This window comes from Tenrec ecaudatus, chromosome 3, assembly GCF_050624435.1.
Source record: "Tenrec ecaudatus isolate mTenEca1 chromosome 3, mTenEca1.hap1, whole genome shotgun sequence".
In the NCBI taxonomy this organism is placed as follows: Eukaryota; Metazoa; Chordata; class Mammalia; order Afrosoricida; family Tenrecidae; genus Tenrec; species Tenrec ecaudatus.
This window is the reverse complement of record NC_134532.1, coordinates 96,413,711-96,431,696: the sequence shown is the minus strand read 5'-3', so window position 1 is coordinate 96,431,696 and position 17,986 is coordinate 96,413,711.

Sequence of the window (17,986 nt, the reverse complement as noted above, 5' to 3'; positions counted from 1 at the left end):
AAAGGACCTGATGCCAAGGGCTTAAGTGGAGAGCAAATGCTTTGAAAATGATGAGGGCAAAGAATGTACAGATGTACTTTACACAATTGATGTATGTATGGATTGTGATAAGAGTTGTATGAGCCCCTAATAAAACGTTAAAAAAAAGAAACATTGGAAAACAACAGCATTTCCTAAAGCTACTATTGGAGCATATTCCAATGCCAGTTCCAGCTTTGGGGCAAATCAGGAAGCTCCCACTACAGTCCTGGAAATCAGCTATATTGGTCTATTCCGACTTAATGTTGCACTCTAGTTTCCTAAAGCAAAGGGTAAAAAGAAAAAAAATTGTCACAAATGAACATTTTATTCATTTTGTTAGTTGTTTTATTACCCAGGTAATTTCTATCTTTATTTTTCATTCTTGCCTAATTACCATGAAGAACTAGTTCCTTCTTCTCTGCTCCACGTATGAATTTCCTACCAGTAGATCGGACTGGGAACCTGTTGCTCTGTGCTGATAACTCACGTAGGCACGTAGACACGAGAGGGTGGTGTGCAACATACTAGAGGCTGAATTTAGAAATCGGGGTTATTCTGAAAGCAGAGGTAATAAAGCAAAGAAGCGGATTTTTGTTCAGAAATGAAGCATAGTGGGGTTCTAAAATGAGAGTATGGGACACGTGGTGGAGGAATTTGGAAAAAGAACAAAGGAAAAACAGTACACCTGGAAGCAGAAGAAAAGAGAAAGGATGAAAAAAGAAGCTATAAAAGGCAGAAAAACTTTCTGAGAGGAAGAAAATTACTGCTAATCACTTTTTGCAAAGTATAGGAGGGAAATTCGAATTGCAATCATTAATGGGGAAGACAGCGCATCAGGGAGAGGAGTTATAGGTGTAGACTAGTCTTTGTAGAGATTCATCCATAAAAGAAGACGATAGATAGTGTGGGAGAATGTAGTTTTTCACATGGGAGTCCAAGTTCTGCCTGGTCCACGTTCAGGAAAAGAATAAACAAAACAGAAGAGAAGACTCATGGAGAGCGCTAAGAAGAAAGGTCTAGTAGCACCGCACCTGCAGAACCTACCTTTCTACCAGCCTCACATAGCTAGAATTCCACCAAGAGCCGAGTACCAAAGACGGTTTCCGCAGTCCAAACAGATATCATTGTACAGAGAGGCTTCAAAGAAGTTCGTGAAAAAATGGAATGGAAAGATAACAGGGGCTTTCCACTAACTTTTTGAAGTCTCCTTGCATTTATTCAACAAAATTCACAGGATTGTTGGAAGCAAAAATTCCTCTGATTGTCTTGCTGAATTAAATGAACCATATTCTCTGCTAGGTCAGAGATGGAGAAATGTTTCTCTTGGCTAGCAACAGGAAACCACACACATGCCCGCATATATGGTTCACACAATAAAAGGTTTAACACAGTTCTGAATTTAATTAAATAAGAATGTAAAATCTTCCAGGGCACAGGAAGGCCACAGGGCTGGAAAAGATACAGCATAGTTTCGCGGTAATATCTTTGGCCACAAGATCCCCTGGGGCAAGAGTAGGTGTGTAGACAAGTAGATAAAGCTAACAGAGTCTAAAACCCACTGCCATTTATTCAATTCCAACTAAGAGGGGCCCTGTGGGGCAGAGTGGAAGTGCTCCTTAGGGTTTTGGAAGCTGGAGGTCTTCGCTGAAGCAGAGAGCTTCGTCTTTCTCCCCTGGAGCAGCTGGGGAAGCCAGCCTCTGTCCCTGTGGCTGGTAGCTCAACACATAACCAGTTACACCGCCAGGGATCCTTCCAGTGAAGGCAGGATTCCTCTATGTGGAAACTTCATTCTTGCTGCAATCCTGCCCTGCTGTGCTGGGTGTTCAATCTCTAATCTAAAAGCCGTGCTAATACAATATATCATCCACTGTCACGAGAAGGTTTACAAGTATTGAGTTTACATGGTTCCTGAACCAAACACAGCATCACAGGACACAGGAGAAGATGGTGGGGGGTGGGGGCCACATCTGACCTCCTCAGACAACACAAGGGAGAGGGAGAATCCATTTCCACATCAGCTCACAGCCAGTTGCCACAGCAGAGTTCAAATATGCCTCCACTCCCCATCTCTCTTTGCCTCTTCTACCACCAGCTGTCCCTCGTACTATACTCTCCTCCTCTGCTGGGGTCAGTAAGTTGTTGCAATAGTCACACAGAACTCTTAAAAAATACTCATGACGATGAGGATTTGTTAGGGACGCTAAAGCGTTACCACAAGCCTGGATCTGGTCCACTGCTGCCCTTTTCCTGAGCCATCAGCCAAGCCTCTCTGTTCATCACCCTTTCAGCCACATGGCCCGTGGCCTCTGCCTAAGGGGTCTAGGAAGCCACCTCCTGCTCTGCCTCACAATCTCCTGTTCTCCACACTGCTCCTCTGCTCTGTCTCATGGTCTCCTCGTCTCGGCCTCTGGTCTTGGCATACACTTGTGTTCCCGCTGTCACTCGAGGCAGGAATCTAATGTGTTCCATTGGTGGCCCTTCTTCCTTGATGGTCCTGAGCATTCTCTCCGTTTCTGCTTCTGAGATGCTTTTGTTTTTTACATTTTATTATGGGCGCATACAACTCTTATCACAATCCATACATATACATACATCAATTGTATAAAGCACATCCGTACATTCTTTGCCCTCATCATTTTCAAAGCATTGCTCTCCACTTAAGCCCTCTGCATCAGGTCCTCTTTTTTTCCCCCTCCCTCCCTGCTCCCCCTTCCCTCATGAGCCCTTGATAATTTATGGATTGTTATTTTGTCATATCTTGCCCTATCCGGAGCCTCCCTTCCCCCCTTCTCTGCCGTCCGTCTCTCAGGGAGGAGGTCACAGGTGGATCCTTGTAATCGGTTCCCCTGAGATGTTTTTTATACCCAAGGAATGACAACGATAACGGACAAATTCCTTCTTTCAGTAGTTCACACAGCCTATTTGCATAGTCCCACCCAACCATTTGGTGTGAGTTATGGACACATAGATAGAAAAATCGTATTAAGAAATTTCATTTTACTATAACACATCAGAGTTTAATCAGTGTGCAAGAATCCCTAAATAATATCCTCTACTTCCCATTCTCCACTAGCCTAGAAAGTCCCCTTCTGCTCTGTGCTGTTACCTCCTACTACTTTCCCGCTCCTAGAGGCTGATCTGTATGGATTACACAAAAAGACTCATTTGCCTTCTGAATTCCAGTGGGGTTTAGCCTGTAAGAACCACCCGAAGGGCATCAGATTGTGAGAGAAAAATGAGGTTAAGGTACTTACTGCCCCATTTCTCTTCCTAGGGAGTCAGTAAATTAGCTGCAGTCCATTGCCCGGGCCGCACCTCCTGTCATCAGAATTGCTTGTCCTTTCAGGCTTCTGTTGGATACGGTCGCTCGGTGCCACCAACACAGAGTGCCACAGGCTGCTGGCATCGCAGCACTCTGCCAACACTTTAGAAAATAATACTGTGTCATTGTCCTTAAGGTGAAAGTCTGCATAGCAAATTCAATTCCCATGTGACACAAATGATATAGATATTGGTTACATTTTTCACAGTGTGTCATTAATTTCATCCATGTCATTCTGCTTAGACCATTTTCTTAGTGCATTATATGAATCGAGTATTTTAAATATTCTCTTTAAGTTACCCAGTTGGAGCAGTCATTTATTTTTTCCAAAAACCCCACTAACAATACTACAATGGCAGAGAGGTTTCAACAAAACAAACCCTTCTGGTTTCAAATCTTCTGAGGACCTTGCCCTGAAATTATCATCATGGGTAAGATCTAGAATAAGGATTTTACCGAATTGGCTCGTCCAACTGTTGGGCTGGCATCTGAAATTTGACATCAAAAATCTAGAGACCAAGTGGCAGACTGGCGATGCCTGTGGTCTTCTGTCCCCAAAACTCTAGATCAGGTGAGGTGGTTGGAGGAAATGAAGCATCTGGCAACATGTCTGATTAGAGTCTAGAGACAGAATACACTGAAGGGGAAACTCCTGTTTTGTTCCTACAGCCTTCAGCTGGTCAGAGGAGACCCACCTACATAACGGAAAGTACTCTGCTTTATTTAAGGCCAACTGAGTCCATCACATGTCATTCTTTTTTTAGAGATAGTGAGTGAGTGAGAGAGTGAGTGAGAGACTGAGTGAGAGAGAGTGAATGAGAGTGAGTGGGTGAGAGAGTTAGAGAGTGAGTGAGAGTGAGTGAGAGAGTGAGTGAGTGAGTAAGTGAGTGAGTGAGTGAGAGAGTGAGAGTCCACATGTAATTCTTATAATAGCAAGTAGATGAGTGTTTAACTAAACAACTGGACACCACAGACTTGCCAAATTGATATATAAAATTAACCATCACGGTGATGCCCAGCTGTCAGAAAGAATAGCATCTGAGGTCTTAAGAGGCTTGTCCTCAAATAAGCAGCCACTTAAGTGAGGCATCACCTGAATCCACATGGAAGAAGCACACTAGCCTGTGTTTGCTGGTTATTATTTACAAGGGTTTTAAATAATTAAATCCAAATCCAAAAGAGGAAATGATACCAGAGCTTAAATCGTGAACACCTGGCTTGCCGAAGGCTATGATGACAGTGGATGCCCAAAATCCATTTAGAGGGTCCCCACATAAATTAAGCTTCCATAGTCAAGGGATGTGGATAACCTTGCTATTAGACAAAGAACACTGTAAAGTCGATTATGACAGATATAGTTAGGTTAAAACGTAATATCTTATATGATCACCCATTGACCCATGGTAAAGTTGTCTCAGTTAATATTTTCTGCTGAGATTTTGACTGAGATTTTGCTATGTTTTGCCTAGTCGTTGTTGAGTTTTTCTGTTTGCATCCTGTTTGTGTTTTTTTTGTTTTGTTTTTGGGGATGAAAGCGTTTTGTTTAATGCTCTGAAATGTATTAAGTGTACATAAAACTTAAGGGACCTTCAGCCTTCAGCGTTATCTGAGGAATTATTTCCAGCTCATCAGAATGACCTTGAGAAATTTACTTTCTCACTCCCAGTCCATGATTTTTTAAAAATTTAATCATTTTATTGGGGGCTCCTACAACTCTAATCACAATCAATACATACATCCATTGTGTCAAGCACATTTGTACATTTGTTCTCATCATCATTTCTCAAAACATTTGCTTTCTGCTTGAGCCCTTGGTATCAGCTCCTCATTTTTAATATGATTTTCTGTATATGAAATCTAGCATAGATAAATTTAAAGAGACTGCAGCTGGATTAACATATACCTAGGGACATGGCAGGGGAGGAGGGAAATGGGGCGCTAACAATAATGATTATAAGAAGAAAATGTTCTGAAGTAGACTGTGATGGTAGTTGCATAACTTCTTAATGTGATTGAACAATTAAACTGTATGACGTGTGAAATATATGCCAATAAGACTTTTTTTTAAAGAGAGTTGCAGTCTCAGAAAGCCAAAGGGGCCATTCTATTCTGTCCTTGGCTTCACTGTGAGTTGGAATTAACTCACTGGCAGTGTGTGAGTTTGGCTCCTGCTTCTTTGTTTTGTTTTGATTTTAATGGCCTCCTTTACATACTGTATGCTTTATGTCTAAGCAGATAGCCATACTCACAATATGGTTTTAGGATATTTGGGGCATTAAATTGTCTTTTATTAATAAATAATGTCCTATGAGAAAAATTAACGATCATGGGTACTAAAGGATCTTCATTTTTAGGAGCTTCTGCCACTGTCCTATAACATAGCAAAATCACTCAGATGATGAAGAGTGAAATCTACCTCCATTATTTACTTAAAGAGAAAACACAGTTTTATTGCCAATTCTTCCACATATCGTACAATTCAATAGTTCAACCGTATCAAGAAGAGTTGTACCAATCATTACTATAATCAATTTTTGAACATATTCTTCTTCTTTGCACTCGTTGCTATTTGTGTAGTTATTTTTTTAATTGTGGCAAAAATATGCACATTTATTCTCCAATTCAACAGCTTCTATGTGTATATTTCAGTGCCATTGATTATACTTTTCATGTTGTGCAATTATTATTGATATCCTTTTCCAAATTATTCCACATCATTAACATAAGCTCAATGCCTGCTAAGCAAACGCTCTTCCTCCTTCACCCACATTAATCATTTGAAGTCTTTTTCCATTTTTTAAAGTAGTTTTCTTGATATAAAATTCACATATCATACACTTCCACACTCAAGTCGCTTTTAAAAACAGTCGTATACACATCATCACATTCAGTTCCCTCCCCTCACTCCCGTATTCATTGTTTGATCCTCAATTCCCCTCCACCTCCTTTAATAGAACACCAATTATTATTATTACTAATTAGGCAAATTTGTACAAATATTCTCTGAGCTTTCATCAGGAAAACAGGAATGAGAGTACTTACCTCCCAAGCAGGGATTAAGGAAGAACTGAAAATCTCTTGACATATGGTATCTGGCACCTAGTTGGGGCCCAATCATTTTTTTTACATTTTTAAGTAGTTCAGGTTCTTTCTCTAAATATTCAGGGACTGTTACACAGCTTTCATCCTAAGTATTAAAAATCCCGATTCTGGATTTTAAAGGTCATGGCCACCTCCTACACAGGTCCTCAGAAAACTTAAAGTCCCTTTAGGAAGGGATGTTACAAGAAGGCCTACAGAGAGCAGTAAGCAATGATGGAGCAATGGCTGACAGATGCCGTCCAGGCTTGGAGAGGAGACGGAGACTGAGAGAACACTCAGCGGGTAAAACCAAAGACAAAATACCGCATGTGCAAAGAACAGCCGCAGCCAGGTCAGTCCAGCGTAGGGTCCTCTAGTCTGCACAGACGGTGGTCGTCTGAGCCATCAAAGAATAGACGACAGCCATGAGGCATGTGGCCTTTTCAGAAGACAGAAGGCTTGCATTTTAGTATTTCTATTTCAGAGAATGAAAATATTTATCTGTTATCTGAAAAGCCTGCCAGTAGGTTCATACAGTAGTTCATACTTATTTCAGTATCTAGAGAAAGTTCATGAACGTTCACTTCCCTGTTCCCCACAGCGACCATGGTCCAAACCCCAACGATTCCTGTCCATACTAGTCGGCAAGGCAAATAGCTAAAGGCTAGAGCGCCACTAGTGATCACAAGACTGCCAAACCAGGGACGTCGAAGTCACTTGTGTCCTCGCTTCTCCCCCTTCAGTACTCAGTCCAGGATCTGGCTTCTGGAGAAGAGAACAGAATGGACACAAACCATATAAAATGTGATCCAGATCTTTAAAATATGCAGCAGAAAGAAGCCTTGGCAGAGGTCCAAATACATCAAAAACAGCCCAAATGTCTGCTGCCAGAGAGCAATTTTAAAGACGTAAGAATGCAGTTCAGACTATAGCTGACAACTATGAAGAGTACTGACGATGGAATCAGTAAGGGACCCGGATGGCACAGTGGGCTACCAACTGATAGGTTGGTGGTTCAACCCCATTAGTCAGTCCGTGGGCGAAAGATGCTTTGGAAGCACAGCGTGAAAACCTAGAGCTTTGGGAAAAGAATCGCCAATGGAGCGTGTTCACGATTTCTCTCTCAAATGGGGGAGGCCGAGACCAGAGGCTCCAGAAGTTGTGGCATGGAAACCATGGGACAAAGCAAAGGAGCCACACTGCGACCAGAGGCCAGGCAAGGAGACTATGAGAGCAGAAGAGTAGCTCTGAGCCTATGAGACAGGGAGGCAGAGCAACAAGTGGCCGTCCTGGTCCATGCAGCCAGAGGCCAAGGCGCCATGTGGCTGAGAGGCTGAAGACTGGAGAGCAGGGCCTGGCTGTGGCTGAGAAGAGACATTGCTGTGGATCAATGCCCGTATCCTAATGTTTACTGATCCTGTTGGCCTTGCTAACTGCTGTTGTGGTGGTTAGGTGCCATTGACACAGTTCTGACTCATAGCCACTTCCCTGATAAGCTCCCATAATTGTGAGTTTTGTCTTTGAATTTGTGTGGCCATGAGAACAAATGATCTAACCCAGCCTAGAAACAGCATGCCCTTGGAGACATTGCTGGGATCAGAATGAGTAAAGAAAGACGGAGGGTGACGGCATGGCTGACCTCTGCCTTAGGACTGGGAAGCCAGAGGAGTCTGATATGGACTCCACACTATTTTACAGGAGACCTGGGTTCAATTCCTGGCCACTGCACTTCAGTGAACTATTGCATGTTACTATGATGCTGAGCAGGTCTCAGCAGAATTTATTGACTGTGCCTAATTAGGAATAAAGGCCTCCAGTCAACTTCTGAAAAGCAGTCAATGAGAAAGCCCCATGCATCCCAACAGGCAGTTATGGTCAAGGCAAAGAACCACATAGTCTTCTGTTCCCTTGTGCACGGGGTCACCACGAGCCAGGGATGGCTCGAGGGCAGCTAGTAAGGACAACAATGTAGACAGCATCATGTTTGCAGAGAGTATGCACAAAAGCTTCCATGAATGACAGGTATCGTGTCAACATATTTTCAAGCTGTTAAAAAATAATAAATATTTATATTCTTTCTGCTGCTTTTCTGTAAGTTTGAACTTATTTCAAAAAAGAATTTTTTAAAACTAACTTTAGCTACTTAAGCATGTTCTGTTTATTTTGGTAATGCCATGTTTTTAGTTTATTTGCTGTTCAAATAAACTGATGATAAGATGTATTTGTGCCTATTTTCAACATTAAAATTCTATCAAAGGTAAAGAGATCCTCCGTGAAGTTAGAAAGAGGCATGGATGGTCATCCCTGTTGATAGTGAGGCCTTCGATTAACAGCTTTGGTGGATGTGTGTGTGTGTGTTTCAGTACAGTGCTGTATCCAGAGTTTTTAGAAGAAAAAAGCTGACAGGCTCACAAAGTAGCTGATGATTCTATAGCATGCTTCAGATCACCAGCTTTCCAGACTAAGAACGACAGAGCCAATACTTCTTCACAAAATAAATTGTAGACATATAGAATTTGTAAGCTCAAATGGTCACGCTTAATAGACCTCCAGAAACACAGGTTGGTTAAAGGAACAGGCCTAGAATGATTTCCCTAAATGAACAAACACTATGCAGACAGAATAATTTGATCACTATCAAATGGGAAACACTATTTTAAAAGTCAGCGACATTTGATTGAATGTAGAATGCTGGCCCAATGAACACGCCACTGAAATTTCAGTACATTTTGGTAATTAATGGATTTTACCAGGGAAAAATTGTTTTTCTAGAAAAGTTTCTTAAAGTTTGGTCATAAAACTTTTCCTTACAAGAATACAGAATGGCAAATCAAAGAATTTCTAATAGATTCTAGTGGAAACCGGTTATTACTGAGACTTTGAACCCTGTCTGGACCTCAGAATCATCTTGGTAGCCTTTTATAGCCAAGACCTCACGCATGCATCTAAATCAGTTAAATCCGAATCTAAATCAATTAAATCATTTAGTCTTCTCTGACATAAAAAGATATATAAAGTTTCTACAACTTAAGAGAAAGCAAATAAGTCAGTCAAAAAAGATAGGAAAAGCTAATGAACAGACACCACACACACACACACACACACACACACACACGATATTCAATGGACTTCAGCATGCAAAGGTCATCACCATCATTAGCCACTTAAAAAAAATAACCAATTCAGTGACATCAGGAGGAGCCAGACTTTCTGTCGCAGAATAGCTGGTGGGTTTGAACTGTTGACCTTGCAGTTTGCAGGCCAATGCTTACCTGACAGCACCGCCATGCCACTACATTTCTTCTAAAATGATGTGATTTTTAAAATCCCCAAACAATAAATGTTACCAAGGAGGTAGGGAAAATAGAAACCTTATCCACTACTGGTTAGAATGTAAAATGGCTACATTTATTGTGAAAACGGTATAGCAAGTACTCAAAAAATTAAAAATATTATTATCCTATGACCCTAGCAATTCCACTCTAAGATATATATACATTAACTACTACTAGCTAACTCACTGCCATTGAGTCGCTGCTGACTCATCGTGACCCGATAGGACAAGGTAGAACTGCCCCTGTGGGTTTCCGAGACTGTAACTCTTTATGGGAGTAGAAAACCTTGTCTTACTCCTTAGATACAGACACTAAACGCAACAGCACAAATGGTCATAGCTACGCTAGTGTTCATTGTTACATATTCACAATAGCATAAAGGTAGAAACACCCAAGTACCCATCAATAAATGAAAGGGTAGATACAATTTAGTGCATTCATGTGAGGATAAATTGAAAAGTATTGCTACGAATTATAGAAATAATGATTAAGCATAAATGTCAAACGGTGAACCTAGTCTTCTCTGACATATCCTCCATTTAGGTCCATACACTTCTAAAGGTGATGTTTTCCTCTCTTTACTCCTCCCCTGAAAAGCCTTCAATCTTCGGTTTGTTGTTGCTGTGTGCCATCGTGTTGGTTTTGACTTAGATGAAACACGGCCTGGTCCTGTGCCAGCCTCACAATTGTTCCTATGCTTGAGCCCAGCGTTGCAGCCATGGTGTCAATCCGTCACTTGAGAACCTTGCTCTTTTTGACCCTCTACTTTACCAAGCATGATGTCCTTCTCCAGAGACTGGTATCTCCTAACAATAAGTCCAAAGTATGTAAGATGAAGTCTTGCCATCGGGCTTCCCAGGATCACTGTGGCCTTACTTCTTTCCAGACAAATAGTCCTTTTAGCAATGGTTCTTTCCGTGGACTTTCGATATTCTTCCCCAGCACCAAATTCAAATGTATCAATTCTTCTCTGGTCCCTCTTGCTCAGTGTGCAACTTTCACATGCATTTGAGGCAACTGAAAATACCTACCGTGGCTTGGGTCAGGTGCACCTCAGTTCTAAAAATAACACCCTTGCTTTTCAATACTCTAAAAAAGTCTTGTGCAGCTGATTTGCCCAAAGCAATACATCTTTTGATCTCTTGATGGCTGCTTCCATGGACTTGGATTGTGGATCCAAGCACGACAAAACCCTTAACGATTTCAATTTTCTCTCCATTTATCATGATGTAACCTATTGGTCCAGTTGTGAGGATTTTGGTCTTCTTTACATTGACTTGGAATCCATCCTGAAGTCTGCAATCTTTGATCTTCATCAGCAAGTGCTTCAAGTCCTCCTTCAGTTTTTGGCTTATATCACATCAACTTGGTAATTTGTTTTCTTGGTTATAAAGTTTAAGGCAATGGCTTCATAGGTCTATCCAGTAAATGACCCTAATGTTTTTGGAGTTTCTGTTCTACATCCTACTTGTGTGAGGTCTTAAAACTCTGTGAGTGGCTGCCCATGACACAGCGATGGGTCTCTACTCGCCTGGAGTAACCAAGTACAAAGGAGGCCCAGGAATCGGAGAATGAAATGAACTGTAGATTGAGTGCCTCCCCAAACTTCATACCCTCCATTGTCATGAGGCCAGATCCCATCACGGAACATTTTTATCTTGGACCCAGCAGATGGAACCTAATCAAAAGGGGGGAAAGCAAGGAAGTTCAAACTCATGAAAAGCAGACATATGAGATCGAGACTGGGGGAAATGTGATGCTGGGTCATGAAAAAATATGTTTGCCTTGGGCATGTCGTTGTTGTTGTGCACACTCCAGTCAACTCTGACTCACGACAAACAAATAGGACAGAACAGATCTGCCCCCTAGGCTTTCCTAGGCTGTACTCTTTATTTGTCCCAAGCAAAATGGTACACATTTTGTCAAGTTGTAAGAACAGACTCTCTGCATTGAACCCTAATGACAGAAGAATTGATGAACATCATTCATGAAGAAAGCAAGAGGTCATTAAAAAGAGAGAAAAGAAAGAGATCAAAGTGAATATCAGAGCAGAAAACCCAGACATAAATACATCAGCCTAAAGACAATTAATCTTTGATAAAATAGCTAGAAATATCCAATGGGACAAAGACAGCCTCTTCCACAAATGGTGTTGGACAAATTAGATTTCAATATGCAGAAAATGAAACAAGACATATATCTCTCCCCGTGCATGAACTCCAACTCAAGACGTGTAAAGGCCTAAAGGTAAACCCCAAAGCTCTGAGGATCATCAGTGAGAAAGCTGGAACCTACTAAAGGGCCCTGATGAAGGGCGCACATAGACTATTTGAAGGAGACACACACGGCGGAAGACAAGAGACATGCTGAAATTACATCACTTATGCACATCGAAAGACTTCACCAGGAGGGTGAAATGAGAGCTCACAGATTGAGGTGGGGAGGGGGGGGAATTGACCAATGACACATTGACTAATGGTCTCATTGCCAAAATATACAAATGCTGCAACAGCTCAATAAGAAAAAAACAAACGACCCAATTAAGAAGTGGGTATAAGACAGGAACAGAAAATGAAGTACGAATGACTAACAAACACATGAAAAAATATTCACAATCATTAGCCATCAGGGAAATGAAAATTAACAACACAATAAGATACTACTTTACATCTACAATGCTAGACCAATTAAAAAGACATACACAGAAAACAACAAACGCTAGAGAGGATGTGGAGAGATTAGATTAGAGCTCATGTACGCTGTTGGTGGTAGTTACATAATTTCCCATCAACTTGATAAATAAAAGTGTGGGGTGGACTCTAGCCTTTCCATTAGGTCACAGCCTGATGGTGCTTCCCTGTGGGTGTGGCCTTCTCATAAGGAGGGTCCTGAGAACCTCCCCTCTTTCTCTGCTCTTACCTTCCTGTTGATGAGCTACTCTGAGACCTGCATGAGTCCACCACCCCTGGATGCATACAACTCTGCACTCACAGCCTGTGATATTTCTGCATTCTGCATCAGTGCATGTGGCTGCGTAAGTCTGAAGAGGGATATATGGACTAGTGTCAGGCTTATGGACTTGATCTGGACTGGGCTGGCATGTTTGCTTGATATATAATTACTTCTTGGTATAAAGCTCGCTTACACATATATGAAAGTCACTGGATTTGTTTCTCTAGTCAACCCAGCCTAATACAACCACTATAGAAAACGATATGGCGATACTTAAATTGAAATCCCACACAATCCAGAAATACCACTGTTAGGCACATACCCCAAAGAAATAAAAGACACAACACAAGTGGATGGATTCTCTCTCATGTTCTTAGTAGCACAGTTCACTATAGCAAGATACCGGAAGCAGCCTAAAGTCTCAACAGTGGAAGAATGTATAAAGAAATTATAGTACAGACATATAATAGAATACTGTGCATCCTAAAAATCAGTGATGAAAGCATGAAACACCACATGACATGGAAAGACCTAGAAACCATTATGCTGAGTGCAATTAGCCGATCACAGAAAAGACCAATATTTCATGAGTCCACTACTGTAAGGAAAAACCCTAATTAAACAAATCTTAGAGACTAATTCCCAAACAAAGGTGTAGAATGCCTGCCTACCAACCATGACATCATCTCTCTTATGCATATTCCATAAGAACCTCCTCAAAAGAGGAAACTTCACGTTGGCTGGGGTCACTCCTTCAAGGAAGCGAAAACAGAGAAGACCATCCACTTGGTGCTATACAACCTTGAGACAAGGCTGTGACAAATCCACAGTCCTCTACAGGAATAAGAAGAGGACCTTACAGCAAAGTCAAGTTCAGACCAGGAGAATGGAGATCTACAGTTCAGAGGAGACACTGATACGTCTGTTCATGGGTATGGGGGCTAAATAGGAAGGAGCAACCTTACACTGGGAAGAGATACTAAACTATAATTGTAGGGGACCTAAGGGGAGAATAAACCCAGTTCTATGTTCCTGGGAAGACATTTTGAATATGCTTCTACCCAACCCTTAGTCCATGCCATGGACTAAGCACTATGATAACCTTCGAGCCGACCTTACAAAGAACATGGCCTCCCCGCCCCCAACCCAAGGGCCACATCAGAAGGAATTGACATGGAAGCCAGACTGAATGAACAAGGCCCGAACTCAAAACTATCTGCACCCTTGGACTTGGACTGAAATACTCTGATGGAAGAGGAATCAAAGGATGGCCACCCCAAAACTGTGGAAATGGTGGTTGGTAGACCTTGTGGAGAAACCCTGGTTTAGTGGGTGTCCAATGAAAGAGAATCCAGAACTACTATATATTTAGTATCTCAATGCTCACCTTGCATTAATACAATAGGCTACACTGTGAGAAAGAGTCTGCCCGTGTAAGAACTGATGTAGGGAATTTCCCCTTAGCACCAACCCCCATGTTCGATGTAAACAGAGCTCAGTCAACTAAGAAGTCAATCTATACAAAGCAATACGTCATGGATTGTAGCTTGCAGTTGGACTATACTTGGATTAACTTCTCATATCAACAGTACCTTAAATCTATGTCATTGGGTAAATTATTGAAGTTATCAATGTTTTACTTTTTTGGTTTTGTTTTGTTTGTTTGTAGTTGTTGTTTTTGTTGGTTTGGGTTTTGTTTTTTGTCATAATATGACAAATTTTGTTTTTTGTCATAATATGACAAAATTATGTCATAATATGACAAATAAACCAGAGTTGTTCATAATCCAGGGATAAGCAGATGGATTCTGGGCTCCAACTTAATTCTAGCCCCAATCCAAGAAGAGTTAATTCTTAGCACATGGCCCTGCTTGATACTTGCCTTCATGAATTGATCACTAAAGGTAAGGGTGTCACAGCAAAATGTGGTGAAAAAGCAGATGGTGTCTGGCTATCAATTGGAATAGTGTCTAGGGTGGTAAAGGCTTTTATTCAAATAAGCAGCCATCTAAGTGAGCCCTCAACTTGGTCCACATGGAAGAAGCACACCAGCCTGTGTGATCCCAGGACAATGATAACAAAATCCACATATGATGAAGGGAAAATTTTCAGAGCTTCACTTGCGAACACCCCACTTGTAGCTGCCTATGGAGGACAGTAGGAGCCTAAAATCCTTCTGTTGAGTATGGAGTCAGAGGAAGCCTCTGGCAGATGCCCTTGGGCCACAGGCAAGGGACTGGAACTGCTTTTCTCTCAGACAGAGAAGATTATAAACATGATGATGGTGGATGGAATCAGAGTATATAATATGATCCTTGGTCAGTGGACCTCCCTCTTGACTCAACCTGAATTTGCTCTAGGCTCAAATATTTCTTGATTGTTCCATGACAGAAATTTCTTTCTGACTTTTTAAGGATTGTTGATGGTCTTTACTTTCTTACTTTTTATTTTATATTCTTTTTATTCTTCTTTTTTTTAAATTTCTGTTAGGTTTCCCAGTTTATGAAGCACAGAAGTAATTGATGCATTGAGACAATAACTGAACCAATGGTTTATTGGGAATGGGGTGGGTTAGGGAGGGTCAGGGAATTGGGGAGCAATCAATGAATGTGGGAGCAGGGAGGGAGCATTAGAACTGATTGTGATGATATATACAATTCTTTTTATAGATGATTTAACTATGGAAGTGCATGATATGTGAATATTATATTAAGAAAACTACTGAATGAAAGAAAAAAGAAACCAAATCTGACCTGTGGTTACCATGGGTGAAGGAAGAAAAGTTTTTCCTTTGAGGCATGCAATTTATTTTAATGGTGGTTGAACAATTTGGAGAGGATATCAACAATGGTTGTGCAATATGAAAAGTATAATCAATGGCAGTATAAGCAATGAAGCATGATATGAATTATACTTGCAGAAATTGTTGAATGGGAGAATGTTTTGTATACAAAAGAAAAAATGTTCTGAAATTGTAGTAATGATTGTACAACTCTTCTGGATGTAATTGAACTACTGAACTGTATAATATGTGGATGAAGTTTCAGTAAAACTGCTAAAGTAAGAGGGAAAAGGATTTCATTTTACTTGGATCCACAATCCACACCCTTGGAACCAGTGGTCAAGAAATCAAATAACTGAATGGGTCAGACAAATCTGTGGCAAAAGACCTTTTTAAAACGTTGCAAAGATGTCACCCTGCCGACTAACGTATACAGGACCCAACCCGCAATTTGTTTAACCATTTCGTATGCATGTGAAAGCTGGACAATTAATTAATATGGGAGACCTCAGAAGTATTGATGCCTTTGAATTGTGGTCTTGGTGAAGAATGTTAAATATAGTGAGACCTTTTAGAAACAACAAGTTTGTCGTGGATAAAGTATAGCCAGAATGCAAGGATAGCAAGACTTCTCAGACGCTTTGGATATGCTATCAGGAGAAAGTAGATCCCAAAAAAGGACACCTTGCTGGGTAAAGCAGAGGGTCAGCACAAAAGAGGAAGGCTTTCTACTATGAACTGACAGTGTCTGCAACAGTGGGCTCCGGCTTAGTGATCCTTGTGAGGATGACACAGAAATGGGCAAGTACTGTGATGTCCTGGTTAATGTAACGTGGGAGAAGTATTTTCCCGCGTCATTTTTTGTTTGCATAAAGTTGGTTACACAATCAATTCTATTCAAGGCCTAAAAAAGAAATACATGGAGGATGTGGAAGCCCCAACTATTAGACAATGCTGGAGGAATTTTGCTGTAAAAGGATCGGGTAGTAGCTGGAATGAGATATGTGCTCAAAGAAAAGGAGTGGCTTGTTTTAGAGATAGGAAAAAATAACTACATATTTTAAGGCTAATATGGATGATCCATTAGAATAATGAGAATGATTCATTAGAAATGAGGAAAATTGATGCTGGAGAAAGTAGTGTTGATTCATTGTTTTTTTCCAAACCATTTTATTAGGAGCTAATCTAGACATCATACTAGTCCATAATTCAATCATATCATGTAGTTTTGTACAATTGCTATTAAAATCAGTTTGAAAACTTTGTCTTCCTACTTGAGCTCTTTGATATCAGTGCCCCCAGGAACCCTTATTCTAGCTGTCGTCTCTGTAGATTCACCTATCCTGGGTTTCATGTACCAAAAAACACAAAACAAAGAGTCAAGAAAGCTACCAAGAATAGCAAACTAAAACAGAATATGAATATAAAAAAGAAACAAAAGTATTAAAAATCAAAACAAGTAAGTGGAGAGCAAATGCTTTGAGAATGATTGGGGCAGGGAATGTATGGATGTGCTTTATACAATTGATGTATGTATATGTATGGATGGTGATAAGAGTTGTATGAGTCCCTAATAAAATGTAAAAAAAGAAAAGAGGAGAAAAAAATGATTAGGGCAAAGACTGTACAGATGTGCTTTATACAATTGATGTATGTATATGTATGGATGGTGATAAGAGTTGTATGAGTCCCTAATAAAATGTAAAAAAAGAAAAGAGGAGAAAAAAATGATTAGGGCAAAGACTGTACAGATGTGCTTTATACAATTGATGTATGTATATGTATGAACTGTGATAAGAATTGTATGAGCCCCAATAAATTGTTAAAAAAAAATCAAAACAAGCTACAGTATATCAGAAGGGAGATCAAGTGACAAGGTTTTAACCATTCAAATCAGATTGATCATTTTAATCTACTACAGTCATCTCTCCACTCCTGTCTGTGTGGTAACCAGGTTGTCCCCAGCCCTCAATTATGGTCAGAGGGAAATCACCTGTGTAGATCCTGTAAACGCATTTTGGCCTTCCACTGCCATCCATCACTTTCTAAAAAGCAGAACTTTAAAAGCAAACTCCTTCAGTTTGGAAGAGGAGATACCTCCTAGCACTTAAGTGCAGGTGGGCCTTACTGCCCTTAAGTTACCGGTGTCAATTTCTAGTCAGGGTGGTAAGCAGAATATACAGGAAGAGATGAAATTAAGTTGAACTAATATGAAGATGGGAATTTGAGGGAATTCCATCCAGACTGATTCCATTTTCTCAGTAAAATAAGAAGCAAAACGGGGTATCAACTAGAGATGGGTGTTGTTTTAAAGCTTAAGAAAATAGGGTTTCAAGTGGTCTTAGAGATTGAAAGAATTCATTCTGAATAAGATGGGCCATGCAGTTGAGTCTGACTCATAGCACCCCCAGACCAGTAGCCATTGGATTTTCAACAGCTGACTTTCAGAAATAGTGTTCTATCAGTGGTTCTCAACCTTCCTGATGCCGTGGC